Source organism: Oncorhynchus clarkii, chromosome 32, assembly GCF_045791955.1.
Source record: "Oncorhynchus clarkii lewisi isolate Uvic-CL-2024 chromosome 32, UVic_Ocla_1.0, whole genome shotgun sequence".
NCBI classification, from domain to species: Eukaryota; Metazoa; Chordata; class Actinopteri; order Salmoniformes; family Salmonidae; genus Oncorhynchus; species Oncorhynchus clarkii.
Genome location: NC_092178.1, coordinates 36,340,190 through 36,346,958, shown reverse-complemented (window position 1 = coordinate 36,346,958; position 6,769 = coordinate 36,340,190).

Sequence of the window (6,769 nt, the reverse complement as noted above, 5' to 3'; positions counted from 1 at the left end):
TGGTAAAGCGCAGGAAGCATATTCAGCTCTTAGTGTACACGACAGTGCCAATTATGATAAAGTTAAAACAGCTGTGTTACAGATTTATGAATTGGTCCCTGAGGCTTACCGCCAACGATTTAGAACATTAAAAAGGGATGATAAGCAATCTCATGTTGAATTTGCGCGACAATTATCTTTACAGTTTAATCGCTGGTGTTCCGCCTCTGCAGTTGTGACTTTCCAAGGGCTGTGTGATCTGATTATGTTAGAACAATTTAAGGACACAATTCCTGATCGTATTGCCACGTATATTAACGAACAGAAAGTAAAGAATGTCACTGAAGCTGCGGTTTTGGCGGACGAGTATGTGTTGACTCACAAAAGTGTCTTTGCAGAGCCTCGTATTCGGAAAGAGTGGGGGCGTTCGGATAGATTTGGGCTTCGCTCACCGAGATACTTTGGTTCACGGGCAGAGTTCTATTCAACTAAGGTTGAGCCTGACTCCCATGGTAAAGCTGACTTTGGGCAGGAGTGTCACTACTGTAAAGGTTCAGGTCATTGGAAAAACGAATGTCCACTTCTCAGGTCAAAGGATGCTTACGCTAAATCCAAACCTACCGCGTTAGCTGCACCTGTTCCACATCAGTTCACTCATGACTCATTTCCTCAGGCCCAGGAGAAGGTGAAAGTCCATATTGATCCAGACTATTTACCTTTTATTACGAAAGGTTTTGTGTCTATGTTAGGAAGTAAAGACCTAGTGCCAGTGAAGATCCTGAGAGACACAGGTGCCTCAATCATTTGTGTTGGAATCTGTGTTACCCTTTTCTGCTAAGACTGATTCGGGGAATAGTGTTCTAATTAGGGGAATAGGTTTGAACACTCTGTCAGTTCCATTGCATAAACTGATGCTGGATTGTGGACTGGTGAAAGGTGAAGTTGTTGTGGGAGTGCGGCCTTCGCTGCCTATTGAGGGTATCGACGTTATCCTTGGGAATAACTTGGCTGGTGAGCGTGTATGGCCTGCCGTGTTTCCATCTCTAGTGGTTTCCACTAAGCCGTCATTTGTTGGGATTCCTGATGAGAGTGTACAGAGTTTCCCAGAGGTGTTCTCTGCGTGTGCAGTGACACGTTCTATGAGCCGTGGCGAATTGGTCACTGCGCCGACTAATGATAATAATACAAAGAAGTATGCCACTGTTTTCCCTGTTATTCCGTTATCTGTAACCCGCTCAGATTTAATTAATGCGCAACGGGATGACCCCACGTTAGAAGAGTTGCGTGACCAAATTGTGCCTGTAGAACAGTTGGGAGATGTCGCCCATGGCTATTTTCTCCAAGAGGATGTCCTGATGAGAAAGTGGGTGTCTCATGATAGTTGTTTTCTGGGGGAGGAAATTAGTCAGGTTGTTGTACCAGTTAAGCTTCGTGACTTGGTGTTGGAAACTTCCCACAGCGACGTTGCTGGACATATGGGGGTGAGGAAAACCTACAATCGCATTTTAAGACATTTCTTTTGGCCTAGATTAAAGAGGGATGTTTCTGATTTTATAAAAACTTGTCACACCTGTCAATTAACTGGTAAGCCTAATCAAGCTATTAAACCGGTACCATTGTTTCCTATTCCTGTACTCAGCCAACCTTTTGAGTATCTGATTATTGACTGTGTGGGTCCCCTGCCTCGTTCTAAAAAGGGTAGCAGTTACCTGTTCACTGTGATGTGTCAGACCACTAGGTTTCCTGCTGCCTATCCTCTCCGATCTATCACAACTAAATCTGTGTTAAAAGCTTTGACTCAGTTTCTCTCATTGTTTGGAATCCCTAAGGTCATTCAGAGTGATCAAGGATCGAATTTCACCTCTAATCTGTTTAGTCAGGTTCTTCAACAGCTCCATATTAAACACAATTTGTCTAGCGCCTATCACGCGCAAAGTCAAGGAGCACTGGAACGCTTCCATCAAACTCTAAAGTCTTTATTGAGAGCTTATTGTACTGAGATGGATAAGGATTGGGAGGAGGGGTTGCCTTGGTTACTGTTAGCCGCTAGGGAGGTTTCACAGGAGAGCACGGGTTTCAGTCCAAATGACCTTGTGTTTGGACATAGGGTGCGTGGACTTTTATCTGTTCTCCAGGATGACTGGAAGTCTCCCGAGCCTCCTCAGTCCCTGTTATCGTATGTGTGTGATTTCCGGAGACAGCTGTATGCCGCTGGTGAAATGGCTAAAGAGAAGTTATCATCTTCACAGGAGAGGATGAAGGGCATATTTGATCGCCGAGCTGAGCCTCGTCAATTTAGTCCGGGTGACCAGGTTCTTGCTCTGTTGCCAATTATTGGTTCTCCTTTTCAAGCCAAGTTTCAAGGTCCATATACAGTGTTGCGCCAGTACACTGAGCAAAATTATCTAGTGGCCACTCCAGAACGAAGGAAAGCACACCAGCTGTGCCATGTAAATCTGTTAAAACCCTATTATGCACGTTCCTCTGAGACTGAACAGTGGGATTCTGCTAAACCTGTTCTTTTGGCTGATACCGTTGTTTCCTTGGGTTCTTGTCGTGCTAGAGCTGTGCATGAGGAGGAAGATGTTCCTGGTCCTGACGATTGTATATTGCAGGGTAGATTGAAAAATTCAGAAACACTGGATATCTTAGACAGTCTTCTCACTCACCTACCTGTTGATGGGCGGAAAGAGATGGTTGGTCTGATTCAGAGATTTCCAGGTTTGTTTTCTGATACACCTACACGTACAAACTTAATGGAACATGATATTGACATTGGAGATGCTGACCCCATTCGTCAGCGGTTCTATAGAGTTTCTTCAGAGAAACTACGTTGTCTGGATGCTGAGGTCAAGTACATGCTGGAGAGTAAGATAGCAGAGCCTTCTTTCTCCAGTTGGGCTTCTCCCTGTATCTTGGTCAGTAAACCGGATGGAACAAACCGATTTTGTACGGACTACCGTAAGGTAAACAGTGTCACAAAGCCAGATTCATTTCCTCTTCCTAGGATGGAGGACTGTGTTGATCAAGTCGGTGCAGCTAAGTTTGTGAGCAAATTTGACCTGTTAAAAGGCTATTGGCAGGTGCCACTGACGACTAGGGCACGTGAAATCTCTGCCTTTATTACACCCTTTGGTCTGTACTCATATTCGGTTATGAGTTTCGGTCTGCGTAATGCACCCTGCTCCTAAATGTTTACGGGACTGACCATTGCTTCCTATTGTCATGTTCTCTCTGTCCTGTCTGCTCCCTCCTGGTCTTGTTTTCTTCGTTCCTCTTAAATGTTGCTTCCTGTGCGAAGGTTGCTGAGGTTTGGGGAGGAGGTTGGCTGGGGCAAATTGTAAGTGTGAACACATAACCCCTCACCAATTTGGGACTGCAGGGGCTGGTATGTTGTTCCGGGGTCCTTGTTGGTCCCCGGTTTTATGGGGGGGAATGTGACGACCCTCCCACTCTGTCTGCCGTATTTTGTCTTTGTTCTTGTTTCCTTATTAGGATGCCGGTGGGCGGAGTTGAGAGGGTCGTCAGCTACATGGGAAACACCTGGGCCCAGGTGTTTCCCAGGATAAATACACCCCTTCCCCATTCATGGAGGAGACTCTCTCCATGCAGACATTTGTAGATTGTGTTGTGGTTCTTGTTGACTTTTTGTTTGTTTGCTTTGGCACCTTTCAACACCCTGCATTATCACATTCATGCATGCAAAACACTCACTTACGCTACTGATTACTGATTACACACATCATTGTATATTTTCCTTAGTTGCTTTAGTTAATAAATATCTTTTGTTACTCTATCTCCACGTTGTCTCCCTTTGTTACGGGCTTTGAGCCGGTTCGTGACAATGTGTAAAAACTGTCATGGCGGAAAATGTTTTTGTTGTTGACTGCTCTTCTCAAACAAAACCATGGTATTTGTTTTCTGTAATAGCTATTTTAAAATCGGAAAACGTAGTTTGATTACCAAGATCCTAATCTTTTGAAGGATGTAAGACACTTGCATTTTCAAGAATGTTTAATGTTACGACGTTGTATTTTTAGTTTAGCTCTGAAATTTCCCCTGATGTTGATCCCTGTACGGGGATCGCAGCCATAAGAGGCTTTAAACAGTTTACTAGGGTTGTGTATTAAGTATGTATGTTATCCTGTTTTCTCATTTAGTTAGCTAGTAAATAAACAATTAAACTAATTTGTGTAGTACTGAATCATGAGTAAGGCTGGGGCTTTTGCAGATCCAAGATGGTTACGACTGTTCAGAATGATGATATGATAAGAGGTAATGATTAATAAGATGATTGTTTATTGATCTAATAGCTTGGGTTCTTAAACTTATTCAGCCTGGGACCCAATTTAGAAATTCTGTTTTTCCTGGGACCCAAGTGTAACAGTATAACTTTAGACCGTCCCCTCGCCCATACCCGGGCGCAAACCAGGGACCCTCTGCACACATCAACAACAGTCACCCTCGAAGCATCGTTACCCATCGCTCCACAAAAGCCTTGCAGAGCAAGGGGAACTACTACTTCAAGGTCTCAGAGCAAGTGACGTCACCGATTGAAACGCTATTTAGCGCGCACCACCGCTAACTAAGCTAGCCGTTTCATATCCGTTACACCCACCCCCCTTTTGACCTCCTCCTTTTCCGCAGCAACCAGTGATCCGTGTCAACAGTATTAATGTAACAGTATAACTTTAGACCGTCCCCTCGCCCATATCCGGGCGCGAACCAGGGACCCTCTGCACACATCAACAACAGTCACCCTCGAAGCATCATTACCCATCGCTCCACAAAAGCCGCAGCCCTTGCAGAGCAAGGGGAACTACTACTTCAAGGTCTCAGAGCAAGTGACATCACCGATTGAAACGCTATTTAGCGTGCACCACCGCTAACTAAGCTAGCCGTTTCACATTCGTTACACAAGCTTAGGAAAATATGCAACTATACATAAATATTGGTACATTGCTCTTATGCCTAAAACAAATGCAATATACACAAAACAAATAACAATGACATTAAATATCCATATAAATATATATTAATGTTTATTTTCCCCCATTAAAAACACTCTTGCATATCTGTCTAGGTTGGAACTGTTGCTGTTAAAATACAATTTTCATTCTGAACTGTAATAAACTAATTGATCATGTCACACAGTTGAATAACAGAACACACACACAGGCTTTTTGACAGTACAGATGAAAAATGATCAGGTCTACTGTACATCTTACTGTAGAAATATTGTTGAAAGGAAGTCTAGGTTGGAACTGTTTCTGTTAAAATACAATACATCTTTTTTATTCTGAACTGGATTATGACCGAAAAGAGCTTCTAGATATCAGGACAGCGACTACTCAACCCGTACTGGAGGACTACTTTTCCTTCAACAAGTTGGATGGTAAGGATTTACTTCAGATGCCCGACAAAGCCCTCATCTTCGTCATTCTCAGGAGAAAGAGAGGGAGTTATCAGGGACGAAGGTCCAAGTGCCTTGTATGGATCTGTCGCAGAGAGTGTAATCTACCTTTACCATCGGTCCTATTAGCCAACGCACTATCAATCGATAATAAAATAGACAAACTACAATCACGTATATCCTACCAAAGGGACATTAAAAAACATAATATCTTTTGTTTCACCGAGTCATGGCTGAACAACGACAGGAATAACATACAGCTTGTGAGTTTTAAGGTTTTTCGGCAGGATAGAACAGCAACCTCTGATAAGACAAGGGGTAAGGGTCTATGTATATTTGTAAACAACAGCTGGTGCACGAAATCTAAGGAAGTCATGGCTCACATCAACACCATCATCCTGGAAACCCTAGACCCACTCCAATTCAAATACCACCCCAACAGATCCACAGATGATGCAATCACACTCCACAATGCCCTTTCCCACCTGGACAAAAGGAACACCTATGTGAGAATTCTGTTTTTTGAACGCTTACTACAGCTCAGCGTTCAACACCATAGTGCCCACAAAGGTCCTCACTAAGCTAAGGACCCTAGGACTAAACACCTCCCTCTGCAACTGGATCCTGGACTTCCTGACGGGCCGCCCCCAAGTGGTAAGGGTAGGCAACAACACATCTGCTACGCTGATCCTCAACACAGGGGCCCCTCAGGGGTGCGTGCTTAGTCCCGTCCTGTCTGTTCACCAACGACTGCATGGCCAAGCACGACTCCAACACCATCATTAAGTTTGCTGATGACACAACGGTGGTACGCCTGATCACCGACAATGATGAGACAGCCTATAGGGAGGAGGCCAGAGACCTGGCAGTATGGTGCTAGAAGAACAACCTCTCCCTCAACGTGAGCAAGACAAAGGACATGATCGTGGACTACAGGAAAAGGGGGGCCGAACATGCCCCCATTCACATCAACGGGGCTGTAGTGGAGTGGGTCGAGAGTTCCTTGATGTCCACAACAACAAACTATCCATGGTCCAAACACACCAAGAAAGTTGTGAAGAGGGCACGACAACAGGTCCTCAGAATCTCAAATAGTTCTACAGCTGCACCATTGAGAACATCCTGACCGGTTGCATCACCGCCTGGTATGGCAACTGCTGTAAGACGCTACAGAGGGTAGTGCGTTCGTGCCCAGTACATCACTGGGGCCAAGTTTCCTGCAATCAAGGACCTGTATAGGTGGTGTCAGACCCCAAAAAAGACCCCCAAAAATTGTCAAAAGACTCCAGTCACCCAAGTCATAGACTGTTCTCTCTGCTACAGCACAGCAAGTGGTACCAGAGAGCCAAGTCTAGGTCCAAAAGGCTACTTAACAGC